Genomic DNA, 21574 nt, shown 5'->3' with positions numbered 1-21574 from the left:
GTTGCAGTATTTCTTGTCTCTTGTCTAATACTTTTCTTTCCCTGACACAACCTTCTGCAGTTCTCTTCAAAAAATGGTGATGAACTAGCAGAGCAGTGACCTTTAGTAATGAGAAATACCACAACACTGTCTACCTCAACATATTTTAACCATCTCCCTTGCTGTACACTGACAACAGAGTGCTGCTTTGCAACTCCTTCTCAGTCTGTCAGTGGCAGCCTACAGGCTTTCCAGTCTATTTGGACTGGTTCATATTTGCATTTGAATGAAAATCAGCCTAATAATTGTTTTCACAAAGGAAAAAACATCTCCTGTGTTAGGTGCATAATGCTGAGTGATCTTAATTGAGGCTTCACACATAATTCTACAGAGAAATGGATTCCATACCTGGTGAAATTGCAGTGGGACAGTAGGTTACTGGGGTTGTTAAAAGGGAAATTAAAAAAATCCAAACTAATAAAACAGCTGTCCTATATCTATATTTTTCTGAAAGGTACAGCGTTAGAGAAAATCTACAGTACTGGGCAGCAGCGCATCTCCTATGTGCTATTTCTAGTTCTGTGGCTCTGAGTGCAGAAGGGGAGGGCATAAAAGGCTATTTGCCTAAATATCAGGGGCACTAATGAATTGCTTTAGGTAGAGTGATGTGTCCCTGTAGAACTGCATTTTCAGCTTTTGTTCTGGCAATGCTGCTTTTTTGTAACCTGTACTGCAGAGTGATATCTCTAGGGCAGCTAAACTGACTGCTCAAGAGACCATTCTTAGTATATTCTTAATATGTTCCACCAGCTTTTTTTCTCCATCTTCATCTAATAACATAATCAAAGGCTCAAGAAGTTGGCCATTGTGATACACTAGATTTTAAAAACTTTTAACCTTCAAAATCTGATTTATTAAAGAAAACTTATCTATTACTTATATACTCTCTCTTTAAAATAAAATTTAGCTGAAGAGTCTTACTGTATTGCTGTACTGTCTATGAAGGAGACTGAAAAAGTAAAAGTATAATTTTATCCTTCCAGAAACATTCATCACATTTCTATAGTATCTGCTTTTTCACCTCATCAAAGTCTAAACTTACTTGACTTTTATTCCACTAACATGAACATCCTCAATTTACTTCAAAAATTGAGTGGCCCCATCCCTAGATACTGGGGTACATTCAAGAAGGGAAAAAGACAGGAATGGTTGAGGGCAGAGTTTCTCAAGGGGAATGAAGATAAAAATGGTTGAGGGGCCAAAGAGCAGACAGGGAGGCGGGAACATAAGGAGGCAGGATTTTCTAAGGCAAAGAGAAAAAGAAATCTTTGGCATTTCAGAGGAGAAACTTAAAGAACAGGACAAAGGTGTGAGTATCAGAATGTGGAGACATACTTTAAGTGTGAACAAAAAGGAAGAATTCAAAGGAAATGAGAAGGGAAAAAAATGGGAAGAGCTGGAGCACTGAAGGTGTTAAAGCAGGGGAAAGGAGGGTGAAGAAGTAGTTTGAAATAACACAGACTGAAACAGAAAGAGAGAGAGGAAGAAAGAGCAAGTAGAGGCAAAGAAAAATTGGGCAAAAAAGTTCTCTGAAATAAGGCTTTTCTAGACATATGAGACATGAAGCAGAAAGGAAAAGCCGAATGCTTTATTGTGAAACCAGGTTTGTAATCCATACACAGACCACTTCTATTTCATGTCTGGATTTTCCTTCCCATTTACTCCTAGTTCATCTCAGATACCAGTTTTCTAACATTAGAATACTTTGTGCACAGCTTCTTTTCCTGTTTACCTTGTTTCCACATATTATCTCAGATTTGCAATCCAAAAACACTCTTAGCTTTGTGGCCTCTTGACTGGCAAACTTTGAGACAGTGTGGATCATTGTCATGCCTATTACATGGAGCTTCTTGTGGGAGACAATTTTCACTGATGTATTGGTCTTTCTTCCCCACCACCTCTCCAGTTTTCACCCTTTGCTTTGTACATCTTAGTTTATACAGCTTTATTCTAGGAAACCAGAATTTAATAGGTAATGTTTGTCAACCATGGTCATTTAAATAACCAACAAGCATTATCTAAAATATACATTTGCGCAGTAATGTTCAGTTATCATGTGCATCATCTGCACTTGATCAAAGTGTGCTCCAGCCAGTGATACTCATGTAATGAGCACAAGTTAGCCATAAGGCAACTGAGCAAATCCTGATGGAACATCATGGCTGTGGTGAAGAAGTACTCAGGGAACCACCTGCTGCGCTGGCGAGGATATCCCGAAGCACACACTTTGGAAATACATATATTTTTTCTTTTTCCAGCTAGAAGATAGGAAGAGTTTTCCACTTCCTTCCTTCCTTCCTTCCTTTTTTTTTTCCCCCTCTTACTTCACTTTTTTGTTTTCATTTGCCTTTAAGTTGACATATGCCACCAGATATTGAACCACAAATATATTTTGCACACTTAAGTCAGTATCAGTGTATCCGTACTACATTTAAGTCCTTTTTGGTGCTCCTAATCCAAAGACGTAGAGATTGGCTATCCAGATATAGTTCTACTTCCATCCATCTTCTATATTAAATCTTGTTTTAGGGGTTGTCTTTGTAAGCGAATCTGTTTGTAGTACTATGACCATCTTTAATTATTTCCAGATTGTTTTCACAAAATAAATTTAAATATTCATGTAAATATTATTGATGTTTATAGGAGAATATGTGTCTAAACATGGATATTGTGCTTACAATAAAAAATCAGTAAGCATATAGAAATTCACAATCTATACAAGATATTAGAGATTCTATAAAATCCTCAAGGACAACAGCAATAAAAGGGACAAGAGACAATGAAAGAACCTCAGTTCTAAATCTTCGTATAATAGGCTTTCCTGAAAAACAAAGATCAGAGTGTCTTCACAAAGCAGAAGAGTCTCAGCAGATCATTTTCTTAATAAGAATAGAGAGGCAGTAATTGTCTATGATTATATGATATATTTAAGGCATATTTTAGAAAGATATTCTTAAAATATTATTGGTCTAATTTCTGCACTGTGTTTAAACAATAAAACCATGTTTGCTACAGAAAGACTTATTTTAGTAGAACAGAAATGATGGGTAGTGAATGAAGGAATTAGTTTAATTAATATATAATTTATTGGGTCATTGAAGGGAGTTACTGGAGAGCGGGAAATGAAGAAAATGTTAGATTCTCCTGTTTTAGATCCACATGTTTCATAGTATCATAGAATCATTAAGGTTGGAAAAAAACACTAAGATCATTGAGTCCAACCTTTGATTTCTTAGATTTTCAGTAGATACTTCACTACACAGTAACAGAGAAAGGTCATACAACTTCGATGACATTTGTAAGTATCCAAAAGTGGACATGATCAAGAATTTAGCTTTGCAAATGAATGTAATCAGTAGAACAGAATGGTTTCTATTCCTTTCACAGTCAACACCAAGAACCCACAAATCCTGAAGTTTTTTAATGTGGTCCCCTCTTTATTTCTTTCTCTTACATTTATCTATCTTGTAATTCTGATCTCTAATTTATAATACAGAATTTTTATAAATGTGGTTTATATCCCAAACAAAGGGATGTTGTTTTTACACTATCATCCTACATATTCACTATTAAAAAGCTATATCTGCTTATGTCTCTACAGCCCTCTGCTACTCTCTGCAAACATAAATTCAGGAAATATATTCCCATTAATATTCCATTTAACTAAATTCTTTGGGTAGAGCTTCACTGCAGTTGGTTCAACAGAATCAACAGATATTTAAATAAATTGTATAATCTCTTAATCTGTGATAATGAGTGTATGAATACATGAACAGAAATTGTTGTATACAATTCAATTAGAGAGGTAGAGCAGCTTTCTCTTTCATTTGTTATCTGCTTGTGCTAGCATCTCCTTAGTTCCCTTTGTGCCATCTTAATTATTCAGAATATACAATAGAAATATAATTTGAAATTTCTGAGCTTATTCTTTGGCTTCTCATTATTTTTTTTTTTTTTTAAAAATGGGGGTTATGTTTCCCCTTTTCCAGTCAGTGGGAACTTCATACCAGACTGCCACAACTTCTCAAATACAATGGTGGAGGTGATCCTTGGATATTAACTAGCTTTCTTGAGCTGGTCTTTCCCCCAGGGCTCTATCTCATGGTACTCGATGAAACAGATCCCCTAGGAGGACCAACTGAAGATGAGGGTACTGAGCTTGTTGCACGCTGTCCTTGCTGTCCTGAGGATATTGGACTCCACCATTTCACGGTCACTGCAGCCAAGGCTGCCCTTGAGCTTCACATTTCTACCAGCCCCTACTTCTTGGCGAGAATAAAGTCCTGCATGGAACCTCTCCTTATTGTCTCCTCTATCTTTTTGGGAAGGAGGTTATCATCAACACATTCCAGGAATCTCCTGGATTGCATATGCTTGGCTGTGTTGTACCTTCAACAGATATCAAGGTGGTTGAGGTTTCCCATGAGAACCACGTCTTGTGAAACTTAGGCCACTCCTATAAGTTTATAGAGGGCTTCATCCACTCAATCTTCCTAGTCAGGTGGCCTGTAGCAGACCTTCACTATAATGTCACCTGTCCCTGCCCTCACTTTAATCCTGACCCATAAGTTCTCTGTTCTCCCCTTCTATCCCCAGACAGATATCCATGCACTCCAGTGGTCACTGACATAGAGGGCAACACTCCCTCCTTGTCTTCGCTGTGTGTCCTTCCCACAGAGGCTGTTTCCTTCTATTCCAACACTCCAGTCATAGAAACCATCCCAGCACATCTCTATGATTCCAATAAAGTCATAACCCTACAGGTGTGCACACCTGTCTAAGTCCTATTGTTCTCTGTATTCAAGAATTGTTTGTCTGATATTAATTCCTTTTGCTGCAACTTGAATTTTGTAGTAGATTGCATATTTTTTGTCCCAGGACACTGTTATCAAATTAAATCAACTTATCTACTAGTAACTAGCAAGGACAAGATTCCCAGCTAGTTCCAACTTCTGAGCTGACTGTACGCTAGTAACACTATTATGGAACGGGATATCTGTAAGCAATCAGTCCACACCACCAATTGAAAATGACATGAAATAGATTAGAAGCTTGAAAAAGAAGTGCTGACCTTTTAGTAGGTAAAACACCAATGAAGTTCTGCCTATTACACAGCTCTGTAGTGATGTATTTCAAGAAATGTTTTTGGAAATGCCAAACACTCAATCGTTACTGCATCAGGCCTTTTCAGGAGAGTCAATAGCATGAGTAGAAAAATAACCAGAGAAATGAACTTGCTTAATATGTGTATTTAATCCTCTTTTTTCTTTGGATGTTACTTTCTGTAGCTCGCCACCTTAGTTTCCAGTTATACCTTCTTAACACACTTCCTCTGTGTAGACTATGTTTTATCAAAGGAAGCATCTCCCTGCCATGTGACTTATGACGTTTGAATTTCCCTCTTGCTCTCACCAAAGACATTTCTTCACACAGATTTCCCACAATATTGCTGTGTTGGTTTTGGCTGGGGTAGAGTTAATTTTCTTGACAGTGGCTGGTATAGGGATATATTTTGGATTTGTGCTGAACACAGTGATGATAATACAGGGATGTTTTTGTTATTGCTGAGCAGGGCGTACACAGAGCCAAGGCCCTTTCTGCTTTTTGTACTGCCAGGCTGATGAGGAGGTTGGGGTTGCATGGGAGGTTGGGAGAAGACACAGCCAGGACAGGTGACACCAACTGACCAAAAGGATATTCTAGACCATAAATTGGCCAGAAGGAGGAGGACAGGGGGGTTGTTTAGGGTGATGGCATTTGTCTTCCCAAGTAATCGTTTCATGTGATCGGGCCCTGCTGTCCTGGAGATGTCTAAACACCTGCTTGACTATGGGAAGCAGTGAATTAATTCCTTGGTTTGTTTTGTTTGCATACACAGCTTTTGATTTCAATATTAAACTATTTATCTCAACCCACAAGTTTTCTAGCTTTTTCCCTTCCCATTCTCTCCCCAGTTGTGCTGGTAGGGGAGTAAGACAGCGTCTTTGTGGACCTGTTGGCTGGCTGGGGTTAAACCATGGCAACTGCAAAAATGTGATGAATGATTTTGTTTCTCTCCCACTTCTGCTTTATAACTCTCTCAACTAGCATATAAACACATGCATTGGATCATCTTTTCAGCTTACTGTGTAAGTTCGTGGATATTTCTGATCCAGAACTTTACATATTAGTAAAGACCGTTTGATTGGTTTCATTTGATGTTACACATTCTCCTTGTTTTCACTTTCTTCCAAATAAGATTGTAAAGCTAGCAATCCTACAATATTGAACACTATACTCTTTTATTTTTTGAGCAAGTTTGTATTTGCAATTTTATTGCTGTTCCAGAAGATTTCTGATGTGGTTGTGGATATTTCAGCTTCTAAGCAAAATTATAAGAGTCGAATAGGATGACCATATTAAGATTGTTATGATTAGAACTTTGGGGTCCAGGGATGGTTTAACAACTGAGAAGTTACCAGGCAATGTAAACTGGACATGTCATACAAATAGCAGGAACCATAATGAGTAAATATACCTTGTAAAGCCTACACGCTCATTCTTCAAACCTCCAGAACACAATGTTTTTATATAATTTCCAGTGCTGGTAGGATAACAAATGTAGTATTACACCACAATATTTTTTCCAGTTTTGGAAATATGACCACAAAAACCCCATATTTTTGAAAGTGCGTGACCAAAATTCTACACTGGAGAGGGACAGGAAGGAAACTATAAGTGTTTAGTGATGTCTTAAATTGTTTTAGTAATGTCTTAAATTGTTTTATTCAGAATGACTTTAGAAATAAAGCAAAATAGCTCTCCTGACCAATCTCATCCTGCTAAGTGACAACTTAGGCAAAAGAAAAATCAAGAAGCATTTTACTGGAAATGTGTTGATTTTAACTAAAATTTGTTAAGATCTTTTGGAATGGTTCTTCTCATGTGCTCTTAATTTGGAATGAAGATTTAGTGATGAATGTTTCTGTTTAACTTCATACAATCTCCCCCTTCTCCATCTCCAACCCTCCCAATGTTTAGTGGACTATAGAGTGTCTCAGAATTAGAAATTCAGCTAACTGAAATGCTTCTTGATGATGGCAGGTATATGGCATTTACATCTAATCTTATTTTGCCTCATATTTTATCCTGAAGAGATTTCAGTGGGAGAGAAAGAGAATTTAAAGAACATTCACAGGGTCAGAAATGTGCTTCTGCCCTTTTCAAATACAGTTTAAAACCAAAATTTAACTGTATTTCTTTCAAATGTGAGCGAAGAGAGATCAGTCACCTCATGAAATGATTACTCCTCCTGTTTTTAACTATACCCTCTCCAGAAAACATATTTAATGTACATGAAGCAGAGAAATTGGTATTTATGCAGTAATATGTTGGCTTGGTACAAATATTTGTCTTTGATAACTCAGTATCTTTTTCCTGCTTGTTAGCAAAATACCTTAAATCTTGGAGTAGAAGCTTTAAATTCACAGGACTTGGACTCAAAATTTAAGACTTTATGATGACACACATTGCAGTCTTTTGTTGACCTACTTGAGATGAAATTTCTTATCATTCTATTCTCATTGTAACAGGCATTAGTATTTTTAATAGTAGTCAAGAAAATATGAACCATAAATGTATGTATCCAAATTATTAATGTAGTCTCGTATACCAGTAATTTTCTAAATACTACTGAAATGCATTTCAAAGATCAGATGAGACTGTAGTTGATTTAGATGGGTTTTCTCTCTTCCATTACTAGTAGTGTAAAAACATACCTGTACTCTGAATGATGGGAAAATGAGATGGTGCATTATGAAAAAAGACTTTTCTAGCTGAAATATGTTCTTTTTTACACTACAGAAGAGATTACAGGTCTTTTTGCAATATGTGACAAGGACCTTTCATCACAAAAATATTATGTAATTTTATTATGTGCAATTTTATTGTGTTATTTGCTCAAAGTTTTGAAGTAATCCACACTAATCACTATTAAAAGTAATAATAAAAGCAAAATAATCTAACATTATCCAGTAGATACATATCTTTATGAGCATGTATTTGATGACTGCTAATATTTCTCTAGTTTCTTTGAACTCCTGGGTGTTTTGAGAAGATATTTCTAGTTATCAGATATACCTACTCATGCTACTCCATTGCGAATGCCTTCAGCATGGTGTTTATGAGAAGAACTTTACAAGGATCAATGTCTACATAGGTAAAGTATGATGCCAGTTTTGTCCTGAGACATGAAAGGAGCACAAAACATAGCCATAACGTTTTCCAGTTATGTAAGAACATTTTTCAAAGATGGACCTTGGTTCTCAACTGACAGGTCAAGGAAGATGTGTCTTCCTCTCTGCTCTGCTCTGGTGAGACCCCCCACCTGGAATACAGCATCCAGCTCTGGAGCCCCCAACACAGGAAGGACATTGACCTGTTGGAGCAGGTCCAGAGGAGGGCCATGAAGGTATCAGAGGGCTGGAGCACCTCTCCTATGAGAAAAGACTGAGATAGTTAAGAGCTGTTCAGACTGGAAGAGAGAAGGCTCTGAGGAGACCTTAAAGCACCCTCCAGTACATTAAAGGGACCTACAAGAAAGCTGGAGAATGCCTTTTACAAGGGCAGGTAGAAATAGGACGTGGTGTGATGCCTGTGAACTGAAAGAAGGTAGGTTTAGATTAGATTTTGGGAAGAAATTCTTTACTGTGAGGGTGATGAGGCCCTAGAATAAGATGCCCAGAGAAGTTCTGGATCCCCAGTGCCTGGTCAAGGCCAGGTTGGATGCCTCTTTGTGCAACCTGGTCTAATGGAAGGTGTCCCTGCTCATGGCAAGGGGGTTGGAACTAGGTGGTCTTTAAGATCCCCTCTAACCCAAACCATTCTATGAATCTGTGATTCTGTGTTGCAGTCAAAAATCTGTCAGTAATTTTCCTTGTTGAGTCAGATGCAAGATTGATCCTCAACAAGGAATCTACTGGGATATTGTAGTGGGTTGACCCTGGCCAGATGCCAGGCACCCACAAAAGCCGCTCACTCACTCCCCTCCACAGCCAGACAGAGGACAGAAAATAAAATTACTCTATTATTCCTCCCTTCAGTATTTCATTCACATCAATGTTTGATTTTGACAGAACTTGATGCTGTGAGTAAAGGTATCTATTGCTGTTTGGAAAACTTGCGATTTCAAATTTTTGGAAAGGAATATAGTAGAAAACCAAAAATATAAATCACACTCAGATACTAAGATGAAACAAGGTATGTATGCTTTGAAAATACAAGAAAATTGAGTATTGTTTGCAATGAAATGAGATCACACAAAAAATAATAGAACTTTTGAAAAACTAGAAAAGTCAAAAGTGAATATTGAAAGAAATGAGAAAAGGAAGTTATAGTACATCAAGCAGAAAATAAAAGGCAGTGGTCAAGTTAGACTGAATCCAATCAAATCAAGTGGTCTGATCTTGAATCTAAGGCTTTTTACTGAAATAAAATTGCCTATAAATATGTTGTTGTCATATGTCATAGTTTAACCTGGGCTGGCAACAGCCACACACAGCTGCTCACTCACTCCTCTGCTGGCAGTGGGATGGGGGAGAGAGATGGAAAAGTGAGAAAACTTATGGGTTGAGACAAAGACAGTCTAATTAATAGAAAGGGAAGAAAATAATGACAATAATAATGATAATATCAGTCAAGACAATAATACTTATAAAAATAATCAGGTTAGAATATACAAAACAAGTGATGCACAATGCAATTGCTCACCACTCACCAGCTGATGCCCAAACAGTTCCTGAGCATTGGCCCTTGGCCAACTTTGCCCTCAGTTAGCAAAAACTGCCATCCCTGCATTATCAACATTATTCTCATCCTAAATCGTAACAATGGCGCTATACCAGCTATTAGGAAGAAAATAAACTCTATTCCAGCTGAAGCCAGGACAGTATAAGACTACGGATTATGCCAAGATTAAAGGTTTGATAGAAAAGAAGATAATAGTATGGCCAAATGTAACAGGGAATCAATGCAAATTCCCTGAAAAGGGCAGAAAGGAATGATAATGAACTCCTGCTTTTGCTGTGTTGCATTTAAGAAGCTTAAGATGGTCAGGATTATCATCAAGACACTAGTGAAAGATGGACTAAATTCACTTCCAGGAAAAGAAATGGAATGAAGGAATGCATGTAACAACTACCCACCTAGGTCTGAATGGTATAGGATTGTCAAAGACTAATCTACACTTTATCTGAGATGAGGTGGGAGGAGAAAGAACTGCACAGAGTTTTGCCTTCTTATGAGTGCTTATACTTTGCTGAGTGAAGTTACTATGTCATTCTTCCCATAGTATTTCAAGGAGCTACTAAGCTTCCTGAATTCCTGATTTCCATGGAACTGTACTGTGATTCCTTATCAAATTCTTTTAGCATCAATGAATAATGATTTTACATACCAATTTCTGTTACTTCTATAAAATCGTATTCATGATGAATTGATAAATTATGAAAGCACATGACGTAAGGGGAAAGCAAAAAGTTGAGCTACTTAATACAGCTTTATTCCCTGTTCTCCCACTCAGCCCCAGAGCCTACCTTTGATGGTAACCTGATTTTGTACTGTCAGATGGTCGATACCTACTTTCATTTATTCCTTCCTCTCTCCTGTGATTCCCATTCAATCTTGTTGAAGTTACTGGTATTCATACTGGAGAACTCAGCTGTATATAATGTAATGGGAGCTAATAATTTTATTCTGTGATGACAGTATGAGATTTTTCATTCAGGGTTAAAATAAATATTTGGGTTTTTTTCAAATAAAAATGTTTTCTTGCCACTATTATTTCAGTCAGGACATTTTAGGTTGCATTTTAAAAAAATAGTCCATATACTGATGAGCTTTCATAATTAAATCATTTCCTTCTTACTGATTGTGTCTTCTTAAAGAATATTCAGCTGAACCTGAAGTATGTGTTAGGAATAAAGATGAAAATATAGTCATATGGTGTTACTATGCTTTAACAAGAACAAGGAATTACTCGACTCTGATATGATCTCAATAACTTTTTATTTTATTTTATTTTAATTAGCTGACTGCAGGAAGTTTATTCATGAAGAACTTTGAAATCAAAGGCCATAAATTGAGCTGGTTGCAAGATATGAATTATGAATTATTGAAGTAAGTTTTTTCTAGAGAAGTATGAGGAAAACATACTAAAAATTTTTTCATTTGTATGCAGTATATGTGAAGCATTTAATACCCGATATATTTTTCAATTAAAAGTAAAATTCAAATTTAAAAAAAAAAGAGTGATTAACAAAGGGCATTGATAAAACATAATAAGCATGCTTTTTTTTTCTCTGGTTTTGCAGAATGACTGTTTCACCTGTTGTTTATCTGGTGACTTTCCCTCAAACTGATCGACTAAGAAGCTGTTAAATGAAGCAGTGTAACAAAAACTGGGAAATTCATAGAAGACCTCTGGATCAAACATGGATCAGAGTGATAATTCCCAACAGCAGCAACTACCTACAGGAGGGATGGGGGACACACATAGCTAATTTGTGAGGGCTGTTAAATGAAGACTGTATGAATGAACAGTGCTTGTAATAGTCAGCAGTCACTATGTATGAGGACGTGTACAAACTGCGGGGTTTTTTTGACTCTGACTGGAACTATGTTGCAAGTGGTCCAACTGAAGAAAACCCTTCTTAGAATTAAAAAACCCCTCAACTCTTTTATATCAGAAATTAAGAAAACAAGTCATCATTTTTCTTGTGGGTGTTTCAGGCATGACACCTTGCTAGTTCATAGTCAAAAATCTGAGATTTTTTTTGTTCCATGCAGTGGTCTGTGGGTGCTCTACAAATCCTTACATTTTTAAATTTTTGTCATAGCTGTGTATTACTTCATACCATTGTTGCTTGTGATGACTTTTGTACTGGCTTTGGTGGAGACATTCAGGGCACAGGATATATATATTCATCAATGAAACTGGACAGCTGTGAATTTGCAAGAGCATAAAAGTTTCCAGAGCAATAGTAGAGTAATGAAAATTGAAAAAGAAAGCACAGGAAAAAAATCAAGAGAAAACAGACAAATATTTGAAGATCTGTGAAGGAAATGTATGTCAGAGTAAGGAGATTGTCCAGTAAACTTGTGAAATTAGGCACAAAGAATTGTCCCTAACAAGCACTTTGCTCTCTTCAGCAAGGAAGAGTGTCTCTGTTGGGATTAAGTGATATAAAAGACTCAGGTCCCGAAGACCTATTTTCCTCTTGTTTTTGTGCCAAATAAGGCAAGAAACAGCACAGCATTCATTCTGGCAGCATCATAGAGTCAGTCAATTAGAACTTCTAGTTCAGGTGATCCATGTCATTTGGAGTTTGGAGATGAAGGATCATTTTCTGCTATAGTTCTGCCAGATAGATGATTAAACCATGAGCTTCCAAAGGACATTTTGAAAGGAACTTCAAAATGGGTTCCCAAACTGACAGCTCTCATCTAGCTCTGAAGGTCTGAGCTCGAGTGTGATGCACCAGATGTCATGATAAGGCCTTAGATGTATGAACAAGCAACTAGTGGTGGTTTTCCTCTGCATGAGCTGTTGGTGAGAATTGACAGTGGAAACCTGCACAGTGTCCTGTGCTGTTTAAAAAAAATTGAAAATTTGGATGAAAAAGTGAATAAAGGCATAGTATTACCTTGGAAAATACCTTTCAGTGATGGAGTGAGAGCTGAATTTATCTGTCTTAAGGAAACAGTAATTTCCTGTTTCTTGGAGTTTTTAATTGGCAGAGCATTCCAAAGGGCTCCTTAATCCTAATGTAGAAATTTCAGAGTACAGAGAACCATGGGGTTTAATGCAGGCAATTGAAGGTTTAATCCAGGCAATTGAAGGAAGTTACTCACTTATGTAGCTGTAAGCATAACTGCAAAGTTATGGACTCCATCTCGTGTTGTGTTAATTTCTTGTTTAGGTATTCTTGTAGATATTATGATTTAGTCAAATACAAGTTGCCATCTCAAAGCAGAGAAATAGTAGTAAAATATAATGATTTCTAATATACAAATGTGATTCTCATGACTTTGTTATGGATAGAGTTGGAGCTTCAGACAAGCCCTGCCTTAGGCTCAGATTTTTGGCAGCAGCTTAAATTTAGGTGGCCCGCACCTAAACTGCTCTTGCAAGTTCTAAGAATGGCCGATCAGGTCTATTATAAAGTGAGCTATAATACACAGGAGATAACAGACAAAAGGCCTTAAACAGAGTGACTTACTACACAGTATAAAACAAAAAACTACTAGCAGACTACATAAAACAGTGCATGACATTAAGCTATATATTTATATATTTCTATATTTATATATTTCTAAATTTCTATATCTATATATTTCTATACTATTTCTTTGCTAGCTATATTAAAGCTGGCAAAGCAATAGTATAGATTAGGAGTCAATGTAATCAAAATGACGATAGTGTACACAGAGTCCTTTCACTCAACCCCCAAATGAGTAACCACAAAACAGGCATTCCAAACTTTGGAGAGAGACCCCCACACATTTCCAGGGAATGTACAGAAGATTTCTGCTTTGTGAAAGTTTGGTGTAGCTTCTATAGTTTGTAAAGTGAAGTTTCTGTCAGTAAGAGATTCTACCTTATCTTTCTACATCTTGCTTCCACAGCAAGATATTTGCTGTCAGCTGAAAGCATCAATCCCATGGCATCAAAATAACTCACTGCAAGGCAAACTGTCTTGATTCTTTCACCAAGGCTCATGTGAGATTCCCTGAGTTATTTCATCAGCTAAGAAGCAACAGAAAAGCTCTTGTAGTGGGGGAAATGCCCTGCTACAGACTTTAACATTCTTTGAAGTCTACTGTTTACTAATAAACAGGGAGGAAACTTACAGTTAGAAGAGATGAGATGTTATCTTTAGAATCTGAGATTCATATCCCATGTGGACGCATGAAATTCAGCTTTCTAATTCTTATTTCTGTTGTCTTTTTCCTTTCATATGTAGAAATAAGATTTTCTAGAATTAGATAATTCTTAACAATTAGGCTGGGTCTAGCATTAACTCGTTCATATTCTAGTCTCCCAAATGTACAAGTGGGAAATCAGGTGGGATATGCAGTGGATCCCAGAGGGGGGTTTCATCTGTTTTCTTTTTTCTAGAGCAATGGGCTGAGCTGATATATGTATTTTACAGTATTGAGTCCCTCGATGTCTTTTTGGATGCATTGAGAGTGTTCCCTCTATAACACATAATTTTTAGATATACATAGCTACAAGAGTTGATTTCTCAATCATGTTTCTTTCAGCAGAAAGTAACAAGTGATTTTCACCAGTCAGCAGCAGCAACAGTATTTATTCTATTGCAGCTCAACTAAATTGACCTAGCATTTTGGGAATGAGGGAGTTAAGGCTCTGCATGTTACTCTCCCACAGGATGTAGGACAGAATAGAAGCAAGCCCACTGCTCTCAGTACTTTGTATGAGAAATAAAGTTATATTTAAACAATATGCAAGAGAGCTCTTCAAACAAAAATGCAATTCTCAAAGAAATTTCATGCCATTTTCTTCTGCTCATAATATTCTGGGAATATGTTTGATTTTATTTACAAAAACTGTTTGAAAGAAAGCTTTTTCTTCATTTCAGTCAATCCTTTTCTACTCTGTTCTAGGAAAACTATTAGCATGTAGTATAGATATATAGTATTCAATGAATACTGAGTTCTTCTCTTTGAACATATAAAAGATACTTGGACATTACATAGCTAACGTTTTTCCATTGCCTTCCAGAAAAGACACTGATTTAGCTAAGATGTTACAAAGCTTCTGTAATAATTTTGAGTATATAGTTCATCTTAAAAGAAACAGAAGGCAAGGGCGGTAAGAAGGAGCAATTCATGTTTGTGATCTCCTGAGCATTCAGAAAGTGATTTGTATAACCTTCTTTGTTTATATATTTTTTGTGTAGTGGAATGAAATATTTATCTTGTTTAGAGTAAGCTATCAATCTTATAATAAGGACCAAATTCTCTCCAAATTCAAGAACATAGGAACGCAATTTGCAGATGGTCATTTTCTGTTATAGTGAAGCAAAGTAAACACTAGAGGTAAGTGTTGCTGGATTTTTTTAGTACTGCAAAACATCTATGGGTTGTCTTGTTATTCAGTGCTAGAAAAGGACAGGATTAAATTTTATCACTTTGGCTAAGGAACACCTATCACCTGTAAGGGACTGAAATGCTAAAATATGTTTAAGTCATATAACTTTCAAAAATTATGTATTCCAATTTTAATTTATTGGAGATGTTACATGATTCAATTATTTCTTTTTTGTAAGGAGAGCACAGTGGGAAGTGCAAAGTACTATAAATAGAGATTAGTTAATTGATCAGAAATCAGTAAAAATAAGTGGAAACGTAAAGGCTGATACATTTGTTTTGGAGGCAGCAGAAAGCAAATCTGAAAAGCTTTATAGTCTAAATATTTGCTATCTTAGAGAAATGAAAAATATTTATTAAAGTCTCAATCTTGAAACTTTATGCATGAAAATTTGTCATTTATTAAAGTTATAAGCAGTTTATATAGAAAGAAACTATTAGATGAGGAAAAAAGAAATTAAGGAGAATAATCAAGATATATCTATTTCTTCTTCGCAGGAAAAATTAGGGCAAAGAATTTTCATGAACTCCCTAAGCTATCATAAAACTGTGTTGAGTCAAAGCTATTGTTAGGATGCTGGTGCCTCTGCGCAGATAAAGTTCCCCTTGTTAAAAATTATCCCTAATAAGAGTGATTCTTCTCTACCTGTATTTTTGTGACTAGAAGGTGAAAAGTCTTGCCCCTCCTAGGAATCATATGGCTCTTCATAAGCAACAAAGTTCAAAAAGTCTTAAAAAATCTGTACATTTCGGAATACGTTCTCTAATTTTTACTCAGGAGTGAGAGATTCTCATCTGGAAAGACACACACATACACACACACACACACACACACACACACACACACACCCTCTTTCAAAAACCTTTCCAGTCATGTGTCTCAGCTCATTAAAATTTTCAACCAGCGAGTTAACTCCACAATTTAACAATAATGCATTCACTCTCTCAGTTTGACTTTTTTGTTGGGGGAAAAAAAGAAATCTGCTTCATTGCTAATAATTCCTTGTTATTTTTATAAACATTTTCTCCAGAGGGTTAATTAGTGTCTGCTGAAGTTCCTAATAGGAGAGGCAAAATGAGTGTTTTATAGCACCATAGGGGAAAATGTTCACATTTTACATCAATAGAGGAATAGCAGCCCCAAATAAACCTGACCCTGTGAATGGATAGGAGCAACCAGATTAAGCTGTCTGAAAAGGGGAGTTTTATCTTTGAAGAAAAAATTGTTTGATTTATGAACATTTTTCTTCTGTTCTGCTGCCAGTGGACAAATGTCTACACTACTATGCTTTGATATTTTTCAAGTATTTGAAATCCTAGACGTAGGGTCTGGAGACAGATCCATTGCTTTATATTTCTGGCAATGATATAATTTTTTTATTTCAACAGAGAACTCTCTAGGTGTACCAAATATAAGACTGCATGTATAGAGAAAGCCTCAAATATACATACTTAATAAAAAGATATTGTTAAACATGTTTCCAGAGTGGAAAGATTTGAATAAATCCTGGCATCTCTCCTCAAACCAATCTCAAAGGGCTCACCAGGCAATTAATCCTTTACCTTGATCTTACTTACCTGTAGAGTCCTGTGTATACTAAAATTGGGGAGCTTATAAAATTAACATGGTCTCCAGTTTCAGCCCTATGAAGATAACAACCAGCTTTATTTTTCACTATCTGCAGACAGCACCCTCATGCAGCTCTGTGGGCTCTTCAGCAGGTTTAATACCTGTATGAAAAGGATCTGTCTAAAACCTAATCCAAGTAAGATGGAAAGGGTTGTTGTGTGCCCAGAAAATCTTTCTGAATATCTTCAACTCAGTGCTGTGCTCATGAGGGAAAGACAAACTGAGTTTCACCAGAAAACTGAGGAAGAGTGTAATAGGGAAAAAATCAATGCTATAATAGACTATAGCTAAATGATCAGACACTTGAGTGGGACACACCTTCTTACTCCTTTTGTGTTCAGCCTAAATTTAAACATTGACCATGTGTGGGTTTCTCACAGTTCAGACAAGTTATGTAGCAACCAGATTTTCTGTCATTTAGAATTAGCAGTGTCCTAAGGCTTCCTTTCCTGCAAGTAACTGTCATCCAGGACCTGAGAAAACCCTTCTGGTCTACCAGGATGAGTGATGTTTAAAGGAAACTTTCTTTCTATGTGTGCTGGCTGTGGAGATATGTGTTTAAACTGTTGCCACCTCCTGTGATCTCCACTCATGAGTTATGCACAAAACCTTGCTTAAAAGAAAGAGCTGTTCTCAGATAGGCCTGAATTAAAAGCAAGAATCTGAACCCAGAAACAGGTTTAAACAATTAGTCATTCATCCGTTTCCATGGAATACCATGAGGCAGATTTTCCATGAGTGTTAGCTTCTGTATTTCTCCTCTATCACACTAGTAAGGGAAGATAAAAATACATAGACTGATATAACTGAACACAAAGACAAGAAAATATTTGCAATACCAACCACAGAAGTAATCTTCTAACTTGTCATTTCATGAATGCTTAATGTGATTTTCCATTAATATTTGATGTCCTTAATGTGTGGTTATTTTGCTTTTGGTGTTTAGGTCTGCTTTCTTCTGCTCAAAGATGCCTAAGGATAAGAGGTGTTGGCCAAATTTAGTGCAAGGTCTCTCAGAAGAATAGCTTTTGAATATATCAGATTTTAGCATTTTCAGGAAATTCATGTAACCAATTTGAGGCTTATTCTTCCATTTGGTTATGATTCAGAACTTCCATTGACAGGAATATTAGCCCTAGAAGTTTTACAAGAAGTTAATATAAACGTTTTCATATATTAAAAGGAAAATATAAACCACTGTAATCATCATTTACTTAATTCAGCTTTCTTCTAGAAGAGTTTACATCAGACTTAGGCCAGAAGAACCCAAAAAGTTACATGTCTTTGTGGTGATCACCTCTACAAGCTGTGCACTAGGCCCATAATTATGATTTGAAAAAAAATGTAGTCCAACACAAATTAGACTTGGTTTTGTTTGTTCTAGTCTTATTTATTTCATGACTACAGTAATTCTTAGCCTGAGTCCTTTTACATCTGTTTGCCCTAGACATGTTTTCCGTACTTCATATCTAACTTTATCAAGGGTGGTAGAGCTGGGGTAAATGAGCCATCAAACTTAATATAAAAAAATCGACCCTTTGCTCTTTAGATGAGTACTTACCCCCATTTAGTTTATCTTTCCTTAACAGACTGAATTGTCCCTACAAAACAAACTGATAAATAAAGTTTTACTATGTCAAATGACCAAACATGAAGGAGAAGGATTGTCTGCATACAGACATTTGCTCCAGTGTATCCTTTCAAAGGACTCTACACTCAAGTGTTTTCAGAGATGAATTTGTTTCCATGTCTATACGTGAGGCTAACATATACTTTCCCATTGTTTAAAAGATACTTAAGTAATTTTCCCAGTAGTTGCTGTAAGTTACTTTTCTAAAATTGTTATTCTTTGCATCTCTTATTTTCATAGGTGATGTCTGGCAAACATTATGCACCCCAAATGTTTCAATGTAAAAATTTCCCTTTCAAATGCTTTCAAAAAGAGTAATTCATGTTCTAAAGTTATGGTTTTTAGTAAATATTTTAGTGGGCTATTATACCTAGCTGTTACATATAGGGATTCAGGCTTGCTAATCCTTTTAAGATTGTCTACAACAAGACGGAAACAAAATCTCTAGGTTGGCTGTTTGTGTGTGTGTGTTTATATAAATGTTGCATTTCAGCTATTTCAGTTATTGTTTAGAATTCTGCATGCTTTATTGTCATGATCTGGGACTATGTTCTCAAAGAACCTAAAAAAATGTTTTGATCTTACCAACTTCTTAGGGGTCAAAGGCTTTCAAGATTTAGATCCTGAAAGGTATCTACGTGCCCAGCTATCATTGATTTATTCAGATGTTAGGCATCAGAACACCATTAAGACCATGGGTTTCAGAGAGTAATTAGTTTAATTCAAAAATATATGTCTGAGATATTGAAGGTGATTCAGCATCTGGAGATGTCTGATTCTCTGTTAACTCTAAATAAAATGCAAATACCTAGAAAGACCAAATGTTAAATTACAGATTGCCAATATTAAGCAAGCTTCCTTCACTACATGTTTCACATAGTTACATGAAAGTACATATAATCCTATGTACAGCTAGTTTCTAAATTCATAGAAATAACAGAAGTGGTAGATGTCAATACCCATAGAAAAACTTGGGTTTTAATAGTGTCTAAATAAGAATAAATTTAAAAGAAAATAGTCAATGGTCAGTAGTAATATGAAATACTGGGGCAATGTAAGATTTTTTAGCTGAAAGAAACATATATAGGTCAGTTTCTTTGACATAAGAAGTATCTTTGATATAAGAGGGGTGTAAGAACCTATCCAGTCCATATTCTCATTATCACTTGACATTTACATGTAGTTATTTCAGTATGTAGTAGGTTGGCCCTGGCACCCACCAAAGCCCTTCTATCACTCCCCTCTGCAGCTGGGCAAAGGAGAGAAAATATAACAAAGGATTCATGAGTTGAGATGAGGACAAGGAGAGATCACTCATCAGATACCATCACAGGAAAAACAGGCTTGAATTTAGGCCATTATTTGAATTTATTACTAACAAAATCAGAGTAGAATAATGAGAAGCAAAGTAAGACCTTAAAAACACCTTCCCTCCACCCCTCCCTCCTTCCCAGCTTTATCTCCTACCCCAGTGACACAAGGAGGTAGGGAATGGGGGTTATGGTCAGTTTATCACACGTTGTTTCTCCCTCTGCTCAGGGAGATGGGCCTCTCCCCTGGTCCAACGTAGGGTCCAGCCCACAGGAGACAGTCCTCCATGAACTTCTTCAGTGTGAGTCTGTCCCACAGCAGCAGTTCTCCAGAGACTGCTCCAGTGTGGGTCACTCTTCCGTGGGGGGCTTGTCCTTCAGGCGCAGCCTGCTCCAGCATGGGTCCCCCACAAATCCAACTGGGAAACCTGCTCCAGGGTGGGCTCCTCTCTTCATGGGTCTACAGGTCCTTGCCAGGAGCCTGTTCCAGCATGGGATTCCCACAAGTTCACAGGATGCCTCCTGTCAGGCATCTACCTGCTCTTTATTTTTTTTCCGTCTGAAATATAATATAACAGAGGCATTACCACCATTTCTGATGGGCCCAGCCTTGGTCAGGGGCACCTCTGTCTTGGAAACACCTGACATTGGCTCCGCTGGACATGGAGGAAGCTTCTGGCAGCTTCTCACAGAAGTCACTCCCGTAGCCCCCATGCTATGAAAAGCTGTCCATACAAACCCGATACGCAGTGCTTAAGGAATATTCTTTAAAAAGGAACATCTTAAAGCCCAGATGATCTGAATTTCTTCAAAATACTGTGTCCATAAGGAGTATTCACTCTGTTTTAGTGATACAGACTATAAGAAAAAAAAAGTTAAGCGTTAAATCTTGTCTTGTTCTGGAGTGTATGCCCAGAATCCATAGGTCAGAATAATTAAAACAATAAAACTTAAAAACTAAATATAACTTATTTTTAGTTTTTGTGCATAAATAAGTTGTAAGTGGGAAAGGTCAGTGTCATTAATTACGAATTAAATGACAGCTTCAGTATTTCTCATCAGTCCCTTTACAGAAGTAATTAAATATATGAATACGAATTTTGGGGTCCACAATCAATTGCAAATATGGAATTGGACACTGTTTCCCATATATCAACCCTCAGTCAGTGCAGTGCTGAGTGCCTGGTCATCTATTAAACACCTCTATGTCTGCAGCACTTGGCAATTTGTAGATCAGGTCAAAGATGTAATAGGCTGTAAGGCAAAAATATGGCTACAGAAAAGTCATCTGTAAGTAAAGGTTCATGGAATACCTGCTTTGTTTTATCATGACTTCAACAGATTTCTCTATTCAAGCAAGAAACCTAGAATTCAATTCCACATAGCATATTAAATCTGATATTGTACAAACATGGATTCATGAGTTGTGCCTATACAAATAATTTTATTCTCTACTAAAACTGTTCTATGGCTTTTCTGCTTCCTACAACGTAATTACAGTGAGCTCATTAGATTACGGAGATTAGTAACAGGTAGGCAAAGTAGAAGCAGAAATAGGTAGTAATATCCAAACCACTTCAGTAGATCTTCACATCTTCAATAGATTCGCCTTTTTTATATGCCTTTGATGAGGAATGTTCAGAAACACAGCAATTTCTCCAAGGGGAACATAGCAGATGCTGTTAGAGGTTTTATTTAGACATGTTGGGCTCACTCAATTTTGCACACCTCGTGTGCACCTTGGGGGACTAATTGTACCAATGGAAATTCAGGATGAAAGAAAGGGGTGCTATGTTGGACTACAGGCAGGAAAGC

This window comes from Corvus brachyrhynchos, unplaced genomic scaffold (assembly GCF_000691975.1).
Source record: "Corvus brachyrhynchos isolate BGI_N302 unplaced genomic scaffold, ASM69197v1 scaffold142, whole genome shotgun sequence".
Taxonomy (NCBI): domain Eukaryota; kingdom Metazoa; phylum Chordata; class Aves; order Passeriformes; family Corvidae; genus Corvus; species Corvus brachyrhynchos.
This window is presented reverse-complemented; position numbering follows the sequence as displayed.